We start from the raw sequence: 17,678 nt of genomic DNA on the forward strand, positions 1-17,678 counted from the left end.
TCAATAAATATTTACTGGATAAACAAATGCACGAATAAGTACCTGAATGTTGTAAGAAGCAGCGTTCCTCACAGATAAACTCCTACATCTTGATTCTTCCATACCTTTCCAGGCTTCTCAAAAGGGAGTGAGTGGTGCTTTTTGGCCCCCACAGGGAGACCAGAGAGAAAGCTGTAGTGACAGTGCTGTGCACTCTGCAAGTTTGACATACTGTCTTATACTTTTATACACACACACACACACACACACACACACACACACACACACACATATTCCCATATATACTTAGAATGAAAAATAATAATAAATAAAAGTAATACAAGAAAACAGGACAGGAAACAATAATAAAGGGAAGAGGAATAAAAACACCCAGTGCCTGACACATAGGAACCCTATAAATGTTTATTGAATGAGAGAAAAGAAGAAATGCCCAGCTTTCCCCATTCAGGTACTGAAATGGGCAGTTTATGGACATGCATTGAATTCCAATATTCTTTCCTTACAAATTTACTGAAGAGAGCTATGCTTGCAGTCTGGTCATAATGTCACTCTTGTTCCTTAGTAACAGACCAGGTTTGTTTTTATAGCTGATCTGACTCAAGGACTGTGTGAATGCTATCAAATGCTAGAGGAGAGCTAACTCTCATGGCAGGGGACAGCAGGACCAGGAGGAAATGAGATGGTTCCCATCCAACACTGATAAGGAAAGTGATGTGGTTTGAGATGGATTCTTTATCACGGGTTCCTCTGCTGATGTTTTTGAAGAGGGAAGAATTCAATGAAAACCTTTTTTCCTTTTTTTTTTTGAAACTTCTCATTAACATTTGTGGCAAACACTATAGGTTGGCAATACCAGCTCTCCTATCAAACCCCTTCTTTCTGGCCTATTATATGAGCTGGAAAAAAAACACACCATTCCCAAACTCCGTTGCAGCCAAAGAGGCTATCTGATATAATTCTGGATCATGGGACATAAGTGACCCCCCTTCTCTCCCCTCTTTTCTACTTTGAATGGACAAGATGGCAGCAGCTGTAGTTACCATTTGTGACTATGAGGGAGAGGTCAACAGATGTTGGCCTTCACATTACTGAGCCACTGAACCAATGCCAGCAGACACCTGTCTTTAGACTTTCTCTGTTGTGGGGAAAAATGAATTCCTCTTTGTCCAAAGTCCTGAAATGAAGGATTCTGTCACTTGCAGCCCAAAGTGTGTTACTGACAGCTCCTCTTTCTTTTCTTTTCTTTTCTTTTCCAGATAGAAGTAAATAAACAAGCTCTATTTAATAAATATGAAAAAAATTCCACAAAATATTAAAATAAGATTTTAAAATACGGAATTGCAGGACAGGTGAAACAATTAGGAAAAGAACAAAGTTGGAGGACTCACACTGCCTGATATTAAGAGTTACTCTGAAAGGTAAGAATTTATAAAGTTTTTATAAATCAAGACAGTGTGTTATTGGCAAAAGGATAGACACATAGATCAATGGAACACAATACAGCATCCAAAAAAGATGGACTTGCAAAATATTCATCACTTCAGAGCATTTCCTAACAGAGACAACATTCAACAATTCCTATTACCTCTTCTACTTAGAGTTTCAAGTCAGCTCAATTCCGGTTACTTAGCCTAAGACAAATTGTAATCATAATAAATATGTTTAAGACTAAATTCTACATTAGCCTTTCCTTGACTAGGATACACTTCTCCAATCAGGTCTTCTTGATATTCCCCTCTGATCTCCCTGAAGTCTTAGGAAAATTCCTTTGGCCTTCATGTAAGCCAGTCCAGGCGCTGTCCATATACCACCTCTAGTCTGGAACAGGTGCAAGGATTGTTCTTTCTGGTGTTCATGCTTTCCTTTTCCTGCCTTTACTAATTTTCTTTTCCAGACACATCATCCATCTATCTCCCTCCTTCAGTTGTCCTTTGGTTCCACAATTTCCTTCCTTCTTATTTATTTCTGGACATTAAGGTGAATATCTTCTCAAGAAAGCCTTCCTGTCTACTTCTCCACCCTGCATCATTTCACCCAGTTTTTCAATTCTCTTCAAAGCTTTATCAGCCTCTAGCTATCTTGTTCATTAGTTTATTTGCTTTATTACTTTCCATTGGCGGTATTTCTATACATTATAATAAAGTAGCAGAAAGACAAATTAAGAAAATAATCCCATTTACAATTGTACCAAATAGAGTAAAATACCTAGGAATATACTAAACCAAAGAGGTGAAATATCTATTCTCTGAAAACTATAAAACACTGATGAAAGAAATTGAAGATGACACAAACAAATGGAAAGATATTTCATACTCATGGACTGGAAGAATTAATATTGTTAAAATATCCTTATTATCCAAAGGAATCTAAAGATTCAATGCAATCTCTATCAAAACAGCAACAGGATTTTTCACAACACTAGAAAAAATACTAAAATTTGTATGGAATCATAAAAGACCCCTGATAGCCAAAACAATCTTGAGAAAGAGAAAAAAAAGCTGGAGATATCACAATTCCAGATTTCAAGATATAGTACAAAGCTGTAGTAATCAAAACAGTATGGTACTGGCACAAAAATAGACACATAGATCAATACAACAGAATAGAGAGCCCAGAAATAAACCCAGGCTTACGTGGCCAATTAATCTATGAGGAATGAGGCAAGAATATGCAATGATGCAATGAGGAAAATAAATGGTGCTGGGAAAACTGGAGAGCTGCATGCGAAAGAATAAAACTGAACCACTTTCTTACACCATACATAAAAATAAACTCAAAGGGATTAAAGACCTAAATGTGAGACCCCAAAGCATAAAAATCCCAGAAGAGAACACAGGTAGTAATGTCTCTAACATCAGCCATAGCAACATTTTTCTAGATATGTCTCCTAAGTCAAGGGAAACAAAAGCAAAAATAAACTATTGGGATGACATCAAACTAAAAACCTTCTGCACAGCGAAGGAAACCATCAATAAAACAAAAAGGCAACCTACTAAATGAGAGAAGATATTTACAAATGATATTAATTTCCATCTCTCTTTATCTAAAGCTCCATTAAAGCAAGGACTTTATCTGCTAAAAGATGACATTTGTCTTTGGTTTATAATAAATGAGTTAACCTGAGGGGAAAGTCTGTAAGTACAGTGTTCTTGTTTCCTTAGAATAGTCCAGGTTATTTCCATGTCTTATTTACAGCGTTCTCTTTCATTCTCAAATGTGTGCCTGATAGATGGTGAGAATACTTTTCTCTAAGTTTCATTTCTTTGGTGGTAAGCACTAAGAATTCTAACTTTATGTGATCAGTTTATATTAGCGGACATGGCTGTCATTTAGTTTATTTACTCCACCTCGATTCCCTGCTTTAAATCAAGTCTGTATTAAGGCTGAGGGATTCACTATATCAGAGAGGTATGTTTATAAAGAACACTGATCAATTCAAAGGGGTACATGCACCCTTATGTTTATAGCAGAATTATCAGTAATAACTTTATTACTATTTTTTATTTCACTTTTAGTTAGCATACAGTGCAATATTGGTTTCGGGAGTAGAATTCAGTGACTCATCATTTACATACAACATCCAGTGCTTATCACAAGTGCCCTCCTTAGTAGCCATCACCCATCTAGCCCATCCCCCACATACCTCCCTCCATCAACCCTCAGTTTGTTTTCTATTGTTAAGAGTCTCTTGTGGTTTGTTTCCCTCTCTTCTTCCCCCCCCCCGCCCCATAAGTTCATCTGTTTTGTTTCTTAGATTCCACATATGAGTGAAATCATTTGATATTTGTCTTTCTCTAATTAACTTATTTCACTTAGCTTAATACATTCTAGCTTCATCCATGTCATTGCAAATGGCAATATTTCATTCTTTTTGATGGCTGAATAACATTTCATCGTATATATACATCTTCTTTATCCATTCATCAATCGATGGACATTTGGGCTCTCATAAGTTTGACTATTGTTGATAACGCTGCTATAAACATCAGGGTGCATTTACCCCTTTGAACTGATCAGTGCTGTTTATAACCATACCTCTCTGATACAGTGAATACCTCAGCCTCAATACAGATTTAATTTAAAGCAGGGAATAGAGGTGGGGTAAACAAACTATAAACGACAGCTATGTCAGCTAATATAAAATTATTTCTTTACTACAAAGATATATTTGACCACTTTTAGTAAATTTAGAACATTCAGCATATGCAAGGCTGATAATTTATTTAACTGATCCCTTATTAATGAGCATTTCAATTTTTTTCCAATTTTTTCTTTATTAACAGCGTTGTGACATTGAACATTCTTATGTATTTAGCTTTGTATACATGTGCAAAATTTCATCAGGATAAATTTCTACATGTAAAATTGCTGGTTCAAACAGTCTGCAAATTTACAATGCTGATAGTTATTGTCTAGGGCCATTTTAAATAGGAAATTAATATAACAATCACTTCCCTAAAGTAAGCTTGTATTTCAGTTGCAATTTCAGAGTAACACACTTGTATTTTACACACATACAAATCTTCTCTCTCTAATGAAAAATTTTTAGATATCCAAACTATATAATTATGTTTTGCTTTCCCAGCTTTCAATTTAATGATTTCTAATGAATGCAATGGAGTGAATTCATGTATTATTAGCAGCGATATGCCTTCTTTGTTAATTTTAGGCTATTTAATGGTCACAGATGGATCTCTAGTTTACACATCTCTCCTTTTTGTAGATAAGAGTCCCAGTGTCTACAAACTTAAGGATATAGTTAGTTGTACACAAAACTCTGAATTAAAGTCAGTCTTTGGGTTTTGTTTTGAATCACAGCATACTGGAGCCACGAGGGATCTTATAGATCTGTAATTGGCATGGCCTAATTTATAGTTTGGGATGTAGATAAGGCACCACTCAGGTGGGCTCCCAAAGTTGAACATGTGAACCCTCATATGGCCAGTGAACAGGAAATACCATGTCCTTCCCATATGCCAGAGCCATCATGATCACTTCCACTTCTGCTTCTGGAGTCTCAGTAGAGATGTCCCCTCAAGGCCAGGGGTCTCCACTACCCCCACGAAAGACTGGTGGCTCCCAAGGAACCGCTAGTGCAGACTTTTGCTTGGATCACTGCTCTTCCTTCAGAGGCCAGAGAGAAGATTCCCAGACCTCAGGAGTAAGTTCCACCTGGGGCGGACTCTAGGCAAACCTGGTCTGGATGCCCATTCCTATAGTTCCTCATGTTCCCTCACACAGCCACTTGTCCAGTACTCAAGACTGCTACCTGATTCCTGGGATGGGTCCAGTCCTTGTGGGTACTGATTTCAGCCTCCTTTTTGAATTCCTAAGTCTGTGCAGAGGCTGGGCTGGCAGTCCTACTTTTTTCTCCTTGATGGTGAGTTTATCTGATGGGTCTTGTGGTCATTCTCTGACTTTGAGCCTTGCTCAGGGCAACCTCCAGTCCACTCCAACTAGTTTTAATTTCTGAAACAAAGTGTTGGGGTCCTGATGCCTTCCCACCCTCATCCTCAAGAGTATCTTGGGCTCCAACTGTAATCTTCAGGCTGCAGATCTCAATACTTTCTCTTTCCCTCACACGCAGATATTAAATTCTATTTTATCCATCCATCCCACTGGAGATCATGTAAGTGCAGCCCTCTCATGTTAAAAATGAGGAAACTGAGGCACAGGGGAGTAACTTACCTGGGTCATACACCTGGTCACTATAGACCAGAGATAAGGACCTTGCTTTCTAAATCATAACTCAGGGCTCTGTTATTTCCTTTGAGATGTTTCTCTTTTGTGGTTTTTCTCTGGTGAGTTTTGAAATCCTAAGCCATTTACTCTCTAGCATTCTTGGCCACATTCCACACCACCCAGCTGAAATATACTTAGACATGCTGCATACCTTTTTATTTACCTAGTAGTGATTTCCAGAGTCAAAACCAAAACGGTCATTAAAATCAGCTGCTCTTTCAGAAAACCCTCATTATTATTCCCCTTCATTAGGGTAGAATAATCAAGGGCTAGTGCAGAGCACATTCATTGCCCCAGAATGTGCTTTGCTGCTTCTCTGCGATCCAGTGGCTCTAGAAAATACTTACACTGCAGCCCAGCCTTTGGCACATGTTTCCTTTCATCATCTCTGGACTCTTCATTATGTCAACCTTTTGGGGTGTTTTCAGTTCTGTCTCATCCTAAACAAACATTTGTCACTTGATGGACAGCTTAGGGAAGCAACTGGAAAGCAATTAGAAAGGTAAGAAATCATTCTGACAAGCAATCTCAATCCACCAAGTCATGGTTCGTATCTTCTGGTGTTGGAATCCTCATCTACAGCCTGGAATTCCAGACACAGTCTCATTCCTCAGGCTGATGGCTAGCTTTGGGTGGGGGTGTAGAGTTTGAGAGTGTCCAGGTCATGGGGGGGGGGGGGGAGGGGAAGGGGAGTAGGAGTGTTTATATTTAGAAGTTCTTCTCCTGAGGAATTATATTTCAGTCTTAATGGAATTTAAACCCTCTCCTTTCCCCTTTCTCTCTTTTTAGTTTAGTCCCTGCAGCTATTTCCAATTTTCCACTTTCTCTCCAGCTGCTTTTGGGGAGGGGTGCTTTTCCCCGTATGCTCCTCCCCTCCCCAGTCTCCATCCTCTCTCTACCTGCAAAAGGGGTTCCCTACCTTTTGGGGCTTCTTGCTCCCCAAGTTCAGCTCTTCGTGTTGCGTACCTGCTGAATTCTGTGGTTCAGGTTGTGCAGATTGTTGTGTTAATCCTCCAATCAGTTTTCTAGGTATGTAGAATGGCTTAGTGTTGGTCTGGCTGTATTTCATGGACGTGAGACACACAAAAAGCTTCCATGCTGTTCTGCCATCTTGGCTCCCCCAGGAATTTTATTTCAAAAAGTCTGGAGATTGTCGGAATATGAGTAGTTAACCTGCCTAACATTGGATCAGACTGCCAGCAAGCATTGTGTCAGAATGCCATTCTACAAAGACAGCTTCCAGAACTTCCTGAAAAGTACCTTTTAAGAAATCATGTTTCTATCTTGATTTATCTTTATTAGTTGACATGCAGAGAAGACTTAATTCTCTAGGTTTGTACCCATAATTTTACTTAACGTGGAAATCCCAGTTTCTGTTTTCCATATTGGCTCATCTCTCTCTAAGAGAGAGGTTCTCAGCCCTGGAAGCACATTGAATCAGCTGGGGAACTTTTAGAAATTGCCAGTTCCCTGGAAACACCCCAGAGCAATGAAATCATCCCCACTGGGGGGGGTGGGACCTAGGCGTCAGTACATTTTAGAAGTCTCAGATGATTCTGTTGTGGAGTTTAGGTGCCTAGAAATTACTACCTACAGGCAACAATTTGCCTGAATGCTGAACTCTAAGCTTTGTGGGGGTAAAAACTGGTTTGTTTACCCTCTCTCATCCCTGACACCTGTAATACCTCCTGACCCATGAGTAGTAAGTATTTACTGATGGAAGGAATTCATGCTTATTTTGAACTTCATGAAGATGTAGATAAAGCAATGCTGTCCCTTTGGGGTGCCTGGGTGGCTCGGTCGGTTAAGCGTCTGGTTATGATCTCGCAGTTCATGTGCTCAAACCCCACATTGGGCTCTGTGCTGACAGTTTAGAGCCTGGATCCTGCTTCAGATTCTGTGTCTCCCTTTCGCTCTGCCCCTCCCCTGCTGCTCTCTCTCTCTCTCATTCTCTTTCTCACAAAAATAAATAAACATTAAAAAGAAGAAGAAGAAGAAATGCTCTCCCTTTTACCTAGGGATAATGTTGCACATCTATAGTCATGGCACTAGATTCATATTAGAAGCTTCTATGTACCCTGATTCTTAAATTACAGGATCATGAAAGGTTTATGGTCTGGGGGGAGAGCTCTGGTTTGCCAGGGCTATGGGGACAACTAGGGGCATCAGGACCGTGGCTGTTTACCAACTGGAATGAAAGTAGTTTAATATTTTAACATAGGTCCTCTTGTACTCATGTATAAACAGGCCACAGTGGTTTGGTTTTGGTCCTTATGTTGCCAGGGGTTTCCTAGTCCCAAAAGCTGTATGTGATCTGGTGCTGTCCATTCTCTGACTTGTCATTGTCCTCTTCCTTTTCCTTGCACTCCAACCACACTGGCTTTCTCTGTGTTCCTTGAACACTGTCAAATGCCTTCTTGCCTGAGGGTCTTTGCACTTGCTGCTCAGTCTGCTGGAACATTTTCCCAATGGGAGGAGCTGCCAAGTCACGTTGCAAAGGGCATAGAAACAAACATGGGAATGACAGCAGCCAGTTTGGCAAACAGTCTACCACATGGCGCCTTTAGGGAAAATATTCAGTCTCTTAGATAAAATGCTCAGCACCTCAGATTTCTCTTCTCTCTCTCTCTCTCTCTCTGTCTCTTTTTCTCTATGAGTGCTCGAAAACATTCTATTTTGGCTGCCAGAATCTGAATATTGACTATTTTTCTTTATGTTTCTGCAATAAATCTAATTGTCTTTCCTCTCATTTCTACTCCATACTCCCTGTCTACCTCCTTCTCCAGATAAATGCTTTATAGTGGCTAAGGAGATGCTTCATATGAAAATAGAAAGGAGAAATACACATTTAATGGCTTAAGATATTATTCCAGTTACAGTAGTTACTCACAATGGTCTCAGGCAATGGGCTGAGTACTTCCTACACATTGTCTCATTTGATCTTCACAAGAGCTTATCTTACACATAAGGAAACTGAGACCTTGAGTGGTTGGAGAAACATTTACTAGGTAAATGGTGAAGCAGGATTTGACCTGAGGACTGCCTGACTCCATTGCCCATGCTCTTTGTCCTTACACTCTCTTGTGTTTCTCTCTGTCAGATCATCATCTGTAATGTCCCCTTTATAAAGCTCTAAAATTCCTATGTGTTTAAAGCTTGTTTACTGCTCTAAGAAGTATGCACTAAGAGCATACTGCCTGGCTAAAATTTAAAAGACAGCAAAAAGAAGCATGACACAGAGAGTGATTGCCATTACAACGGCAAACAAATCACAGAAGAATAATAGGAAAGCCTCCATACAGAAGGTTTTTATTAATCCACGTAAGTGGCAGTGATATTTCACCATGAAGCACAAGTTAGCAAGAATGGGCCACCAGGCTGAATTATATTTGAATATCTTATCTTCATGTTGGACACATGAGCAAGGGTACATATTATATGCATGATTATTTTTCTTTGGGTTAAGCCATATTGTTGATGCAATAAATTTCTCTTGGGGCATAGTATCCCATTTAGGCTTCTCACAAAACCATGGCTTCCTAGTCCTAAATTCAACATTGTTGAAAAAGATGTTTCTTCACAGATTCTATCATTTATACTTAATCCTAAATTATTAATACTTTAAATTTATTCCTAAGGAGTTGCTATTTTACTTTCTAACTATTTAAGGGGGAGATTTGAGTGGAAAAAATGTTAGCATTTATTTATTTTTTTCTTGTACCATGATGATAAAAAATAATGACAAAATGTGGTCCCTGGACCAGCAACATACAGATTACCTAGGAAACCTGTTTGAAATACAAATTCTTGGGACTCACCCTAGACCATATGTGGTCTCCTAGAAGCCATGTAGTTTCAATTTTTGTATTTAGGTTTATAGTTCATCTCATATTATATTTTTCCATATACTTATCCAGTTGTATGAGCATCACTTATTTAAAATACTTTTGTCCAAAATCAATTGACTCTAAATGTGTGGTCTATTTCTGGTCTCTTTAATTTGTTCCATTAATCTATTTATCCTTTACCAATACCGCACCGTCTTGATTACTGTACTTTTATAATAAATCTTGAAATCATGTGGGGTGAGTGTCTGACATAGTTCTTTTTTCTCCATTTCCTTAGGTCATCTTTAATTTCTCTCAGCAATGTTTTGTGGGTTTTGGTGCATAGGACTTGCATGTCTTTTGTTAAATTTATTCCTATTTTACATACATATATAAACCATCACTACCATCCATCTCCAGAACTCTTTTCATCTTCCCAAGCTGAGGTTCTGTACCCATTGAACACTAAATCCCCTATTCTTCCCTCCCCCTTCCCCCCAGCAACCATCATTCTACTGTCTGTTTCTATGAACTTGACTACTCCAGGTGCTCCATATAAGTGGAATCATATAGTATCTGTCCTTCTGTGACTGGCTTATTTCACTTTACATAATGTTTTCAAGGTTCATCCATGTTGTAGCAGGTGTCAGAATTTTCTTTCTTTTTTAAGATTGAATAATATTCTATTGTATGTATTTTCCATATTTTGTTTATTCATCCATCTATGGATTCTTGGGCTGATTCTACTTTTTGGCTATTATGAATAATGCTGCTATGAATATGAGTGTACACATATCTGTTTTAATTCCTGCTTTCAATGCTTTTTAGTATATACTTAAAATGGTATCTTTAAGACTCTTTTTTTCCAAATGTTTAATGACAAAATATAGAAATACACTAATATAACACTGTATGTTAACTATAGTGGAATTAAAAATAAAAAATAAAATGAATTAAAAATTTAAAAATTTAAAAAACAAAATATAGAAATAATTGATTTCTTATAAAGAGCTCACCAAACTCCACACCTGAAAAACAAATAACCCAGTGAAGAAATGGGCAGAAAACATGAATAGACACTTCTCTAAAGAAGACATCCGGATGGCCAACAAGCACATGAAAAGATGCTCAACGTCGCTCCTCATCAGGGAAATACAAATCAAAACCACACTCAGATATCACCTCATGCCAGTCAGAGTGGCCAAAATGAACAAATCAGGAGACTATAGATGATGGAGAGGATGTGGAGAAATGGGAACCCTCTTGCACTGTTGGTGGGAATGCAAACTGGTGCAGCCACTCTGGAAAACAGTGTGGAGGTTCCTCAAAAAATTAAAAATAGACCTACCCTATGACCCAGCAATAGCACTGCTAGGAATTTACCCAAGGGATACAGGAGTACTGATGCATAGGGGCACTTGTACCCCAATGTTTATAGCAGCACTCTCAACAATAGCCAAATGGTGGAAAGAGCCTAAATGTCCATCAACTGACGAATGGATAAAGAAATTGTGGTTTATATACACAATGAAGTCCTATGTGGCAATGAGAAAGAATGAAATACGGCCCTTTGTAGCAACATGGATGGAACTGGAGAGTGTTATGCTAAGTGAAATAAGCCATACAGAGAAAGACAGATACCATATGTTTTCACTCTTATGTGGATCCTGAGAAACTTACCAGAAGACCATGGGGAGGGGAAGGAAAAAAAAAAAAAAAAGAGGTTAGGGTGGAAGAGAGCCAAAGTATAAGAGACTCTTAAAAACTGAGAACAGGGGCGCCTGGGTGGCGCAGTTGGTTAAGCGTCCGACTTCAGCCAGGTCACGATCTCGCGGTCCGTGAGTTCGAGCCCCGCGTCGGGCTCTGGGCTGATGGCTCAGAACCTGGAGCCTGTTTCCGATTCTGTGTCTCCATCTCTCTCTGCCCCTCCCCCGTTCATGCTCTGTCTCTCTCTGTCCCAAAAATAAATAAACGTTGAAAAAAAAAAACTGAGAACAAACTGAGGGTTGATGGGGGGTGGGACGGAGGGAAGGGTGGGTGATGGGTATTGAGGAGGGCACCTTTTGGGATGAGCACTGGGTGTTGTATGGAAACCAATTTGACAATAAACTTCATATATTGAAAAATAAATAAATAAATAAAATTCTACCCTTAGAAAGGAGGCATTATGGAATCAATGGCACAAGTTGGTGAATAGAAGAGGTATCTTTTAGTCGAGCTGAGGTTGCTAACTGAGTCAGAAATATTAGCAGGGCTATGTGTCATATTCAAAATATAAGCAAATCACTCACAGGTATCTTCAGTGTTCTCAGTGCTGGCAACTTTTAAAAAACTCAAATGAAAAATATATTAAAATAAACAAATAAACAAAAGAAATAATTGATTTCTGTATATTGATATTGTATCCTGTGCCTTTGAGAAATTCAATGATTAATTCTACCAGTTGTTTAGTAGATCCTTTAAATTTTATGCATATAGTCTTGTTGAGTGTGAATAAAGATAATTTTACTTCTTCCTTCCAAACTTTATGCCTTTTACCTGTTTTTCTTGTTTTAGTGCATGGCTAACACCTTATGGACAATGTTTAGGAAAAGTAATGACAGCAGATATCCTTGCCTTGCTCCCAATCTTAGGGTGAAAGTGTTTAGTATTTCACCATTAGGGAAAACATTAGTTGCATGTTTTTTCTTAGTACCTTTAATCAGATGGAGGGATCTCTTCTATTCCTGCTTTGATGAGAGTTTAAAAAAACACTTTATAAAGGTATAGTCGATATACAAAAAATGCATATGTTTAATGTATAAGGATACCTTGTTTTTTTGCACTTTGCTTTATTGTGCTTCACAGATATTGAACTTTTTATAAATCGAAGGTTTGTGGTAACCATGTGTCAAGCAAGTCTATCAGTGTCATTTATCCAAAAGCATTTGCTCATTTTGTGTTTTTTTGTGTGTCCCATTTTGGTAATTCTCAGAATATTTCAAACTTTTTCCCTATTATTGTATTAGTATGGTAATCTGTAATTAGTGGTTACAACTCACTGAAAGTTCAGATGATGGTTAGCATTTTTTAGCAATATTCTTTAATTGAGGTACATACATTGTTTTTTTAGACATAATGTTCCTGCACATTTTTTTAATTTATATATGAAATTTATTGTCAAATTGGTTTCCATACAACACGCAGTGCTCATCCCAAAAGGTGCCCTCATCAATACCCATCACCCACCCTCTCCTCCCTCCCACCCCCCATCAACCCTTAGTTTGTTCTCGGTTCTCAACAGTCTCTTATGCTTTGGCTCTCTCCCACTCTAACCTCTTTTTTTTTTTTCCTTCCCCTCCCCCATGGGTTCCTGTTAAGTTTCTCAGGATCCACATAAGAGTGAAACCATATGGTATCTGTCTTTCTCTGTATGGCTTATTTCACTTAGCATCACACTCTCCAGTTCCATCCACGTTGCTACAAAAGGCCATATTTCATTTTTTCTCATTGCCACGTAGTATTCCATAGTGTATATAAACCACAATTTCTTTATCCATTCATCAGTTGATGGACATTTAGGCTCTTTCCATAATTTGGCTATTGTTGAGAGTGCTGCTATGAACATTGGGGTACAAGTGCCCCTATGCATCAGTACTCCTGTGTCCCTTGGATAAATTCCTAGCAGTGCTATTGCTGGGTCATAGGGTAGGTCTATTTTTAATTTTTTGAGGAACCTCCACACTGCTTTCCAGAGCGGCTGCACCAATTTGCATTCCCACCAACAGTGCAAGAGGGTTCCCGTTTCTCCACATCCTCTCCAGCATCTATAGTCTCCTGATTTGTTCATTTTGGCCACTCTGACTGGCGTGAGGTGATACCTGAGTGTGGTTTTGATTTGTATTTCCCTGATAAGGAGCGACGCTGAACATCTTTTCATGTGCCTGTTGGCCATCCGGATGTCTTCTTTAGAGAAGTGTCTATTCATGTTTTCTGCCCATTTCTTCACTGGGTTATTTGCTTTTTGGGTGTGGAGTTTGGTGAGCTCTTTATAGATTTTGGATACTAGCCCTTTGTCCGATATGTCATTTGCAAATATCTTTTCCCATTCCGTTGGTTGCCTTTGAGTTTTGTTGGTTGTTTCCTTTGCTGTGCAGAAGCTTTTTCTCTTCATAAGGTCCCAGTAATTCACTTTTGCTTTTAATTCCCTTGCCTTTGGGGATGTGTCGAGTAAGAGATTGCTACGGCTGAGGTCAGAGAGGTCTTTTCCTGCTTTCTCCTCTAAGGTTTTGATGGTTTCCTGTCTCACATTCAGGTCCTTTATCCATTTTGAGTTTATTTTTGTGAATGGTGTGAGAAAGTGGTCTAGTTTCAACCTTCTGCATGTTGCTGTCCAGTTCTCCCAGCACCATTTGTTAAAGAGACTGTCTTTTTTCCATTGGATGTTCTTTCCTGCTTTGTCAAAGATGAGTTGGCCATACGTTTGTGGGTCTAGTTCTGGGGTTTCTATTCTATTCCATTGGTCTATGTGTCTGTTTTTGTGCCAATACCATGCTGTCTTGATGATGACAGCTTTGTAGTAGAGGCTAAAGTCTGGGATTGTGATGCCTCCTGCTTTGGTCTTCTTCTTCAAAATTACTTTGGCTATTCGGGGCCTTTTGTGGTTCCATATGAATTTTAGGATTGCTTGTTCTAGTTTCGAGAAGAACGCTGGTGCAATTTTGATTGGGATTGCATTGAATGTGTAGATAGCTTTGGGTAGTATTGACATTTTGACAATATTTATTCTTCCAATCCATGAGCAGGGAATGTCTTTCCATTTCTTTAAATCTTCTTCAATTACCTTCATAAGCTTTCGATAGTTTTCAGCATACAGATCCTTTACATCTTTGGTTAGATTTATTCCTAGGTATTTTATGCTTCTTGGTGCAATTGTGAATGGGATCAGTTTCTTTATTTGTCTTTCTGTTGCTTCATTGTTAGTGTATAAGAATGCAACTGATTTCTGTACATTGATTTTGTATCCTGCAACTTTGCTGAATTCATGGATCAGTTCTAGCAGACTTTTGGTGGAGTCTATCGGATTTTCCATGTATAATATCATGTCATCTGCAAAAAGCGAAAGCTTGACTTCATCTTTGCCAATTTTGATGCCTTTGATTTCCTGTTGTTGTCTGATTGCTGATGCTAGAACTTCCAGCACTATGTTAAACAACAGCGGTGAGAGTGGGCATCCCTGTCGTGTTCCTGATCTCAGGGAAAAAGCTCTCAGTTTTTCCCCGTTGAGGATGATGTTAGCTGTGGGCTTTTCATAAATGGCTTTTATGATCTTTAAGTATGTTCCTTCTATCCAGACTTTCTCAAGGGTTTTTATTAAGAAAGGGTGCTGGATTTTGTCAAAGGCCTTTTCTGCATCGATTGACAGGATCATATGGTTTTTCTCTTTTTTTTGGTTAATGTGATGTATCACGTTGATTGATTTGCGAATGTTGAACCAGCCCTGCATCCCAGGAATGAATCCCACTTGATCATGGTGAATAATTCTTTTTATATGCCGTTGAATTCGATTTGCTAGTATCTTATTGAGAATTTTGGCATCCATATTCATCAGGGATATTGGCCTGTAGTTCTCTTTTTTTACTGGGTCTCTGTCTGGTTTAGGAATCAAAGTAATACTGGCTTCATAGAATGAGTCTGGAAGTTTTCCTTCCCTTTCTATTTCTTGGAATAGCTTGAGAAGGATAGGTATTATCTCTGCTTTAAACGTCTGGTAGAACTCCCCTGGGAAGCCATCTGGTCCTGGACTCTTATTTGTTGGGAGATTTTTGATAACCGATTCAATTTCTTCGCTGGTGATGGGTCTGTTCAAGCTTTCTATTTCCTCCTGATTGAGTTTTGGAAGAGTGTGGGTGTTCAGGAATTTGTCCATTTCTTCCAGGTTGTCCAATTTGTTGGCATATAATTTTTCATAGTATTCCCTGATAATTGTTTGTATCTCTGAGGGATTGGTTGTAATAATTCCATTTTCATTCATGATTTTATCTATTTGGGTCATCTCCCTTTTCTTTTTGAGAAGCCTGGCTAGAGGTTTGTCAATTTTGTTTATTTTTTCAAAAAACCAACTCTTGGTTTCGTTGATCTGCTCTACAGTTTTTTTAGATTCTATATTGTTTATTTCTGCTCTGATCTTTATTATTTCTCTTCTTCTGCTGGGTTTAGGCTGCCTTTGCTGTTCTGCTTCTATTTCCTTTAGGTGTGCTGTTAGATTTTGTATTTGGGATTTTTCTTGTTTCTTGAGATAGGCCTGGATTGCAATGTATTTTCCTCTCAGGACTGCCTTCGCTGCGTCCCAAAGCGTTTGGATTGTTGTATTTTCATTTTCGTTTGTTTCCATATATTTTTTAATTTCTTCTCGAATTGCCTGGTTGACCCACTCATTCGTTAGTAGGGTGTTCTTTAACCTCCATGCTTTTGGAGGTTTTCCAGACTTTTTTCTGTGGTTGATTTCAAGCTTCATAGCATTGTGGTCTGAAAGTATGCACGGTATGATTTCAATTCTTGTAAACTTATGAAGGGCTGTTTTGTGACCCAGTATATGATCTATCTTGGAGAATGTTCCATGTGCACTCGAGAAGAAAGTATATTCTGTTGCTTTGGGATGCAGAGTTCTAAATATATCTGTCAAGTCCATCTGATCCAATGTCTCATTCAGGGCCCTTGTTTCTTTATTGACCGTGTGTCTAGATGATCTATCCATTTCTGTAAGTGGGGTGTTAAAGTCCCCTGCAATTACCACATTCTTATCAATAAGGTTGCTTATGTGTATGAGTAATTGTTTTATATATTTGGGCGCTCCGGTATTCGGCGCATAGACATTTATAATTGTTAGCTCTTCCTGATGGATAGACCCTGTCACTATTATATAATGTCCTTCTTCATCTCTTGTTAGAGCCGTTAATTTAAAGTCTAGTTTGTCTGATATAAGTATGGCTACTCCAGCTTTCTTTTGGCTTCCAGTAGCATGATAAATAGTTCTCCATCCCCTCACTCTCAATCTAAAGGTGTCCTCAGGTCTAAAATGAGTCTCTTGTAGACAGCAAATAGATGGGTCTTGTTTTTTATCCATTCTGATACCCTATGTCTTTCGGTTGGTGCATTTAATCCATTTACATTCAGTGTTATTATAGAAAGATACGGGTTTAGAGTCATTGTGATGTCTGTATGTTTTATGCTTGTAGTGATGTCTCTGGTACTTTGTCTCACAGGGTCCCCCTTAGGATCTCTTGGAGGGCTGGTTTAGTGGTGACAAATTCCTTCAGTTTTTGTTTGTTTGGGAAGACCTTTATCTCTCCTTCTATTCTAAATGACAGACTTGCTGGATAAAGGATTCTCGGCTGCATATTTTTTCTGTCTAGCACACTGAAAATCTCGTGCCAATTCTTTCTGGCCTGCCAAGTTTCAAAAGAGAGATCAGTCACGAGTCTTATAGGTCTCCCTTTATATGTGAGGGCACGTTTACCCCTTGCTGCTTTCAGAATTTTCTCTTTATCCTTGTATTTTGCCAGTTTCACTATGATATGTCGTGCAGAAGATCGATTCAAGTTACGTCTGAAGGGAGTTCTCTGTGCCTCTTGGATTTCAATGCCTTTTTCCTTCCCCACTTCAGGGAAGTTCTCAGCTATGATTTCTTCAAGTACCCCTTCAGCACCTTTCCCTCTCTCTTCCTCCTCTGGGATACCAATTATGCGTATATTATTTCTTTTTAGTGTATCACTTAGTTCTCTAATTTTCCCCTCGTACTCCTGGATTTTTTATCTCTCTTTTTCTCAGCTTCCTCTTTTTCCATAACTTTATCTTCTAGTTCACCTATTCTCTCCTCTGCCTCTTCAATCCGAGCCGTGGTGGTTTCCATTTTGTTATGCATTTCATTTAAAGCGTTTTTCAGCTCCTCGTGACTGTTCCTTAGTCCCTTGATCTCTGTAGCAAGAGATTCTCTGCTGTCAGCTATACTGTTTTCAAGCCCAGCGATTAATTTTATGACTATTATTCTAAATTCACTTTCTGTTATATTATTTAAATCCTTTTTGATCAGCTCATTAGCTGTTGTTATTTCCTGGAGATTCTTCTGAG

The 17,678-nt window shown here is 38.7% G+C and overlaps 1 long non-coding RNA gene across 1 annotated transcript in view; it reads left to right on the forward strand.

The window, feature by feature from the left end:
* The first annotated feature begins 1,304 nt into the window (after positions 1-1,304).
* Positions 1,305-17,678, forward strand: part of LOC121033684 (uncharacterized) — a 145,533-nt gene continuing 129,159 nt past the window's right edge. The window contains exon 1 of the long non-coding RNA XR_005792061.1: positions 1,305-1,418. This is a non-coding gene — a long non-coding RNA (uncharacterized LOC121033684). The remainder of the gene's footprint in view (positions 1,419-17,678) is intronic.

This window comes from Herpailurus yagouaroundi, unplaced genomic scaffold (genome assembly GCF_014898765.1).
Source record: "Herpailurus yagouaroundi ecotype Mexico unplaced genomic scaffold, PumYag 159, whole genome shotgun sequence".
In the NCBI taxonomy this organism is placed as follows: domain Eukaryota; kingdom Metazoa; phylum Chordata; class Mammalia; order Carnivora; family Felidae; genus Herpailurus; species Herpailurus yagouaroundi.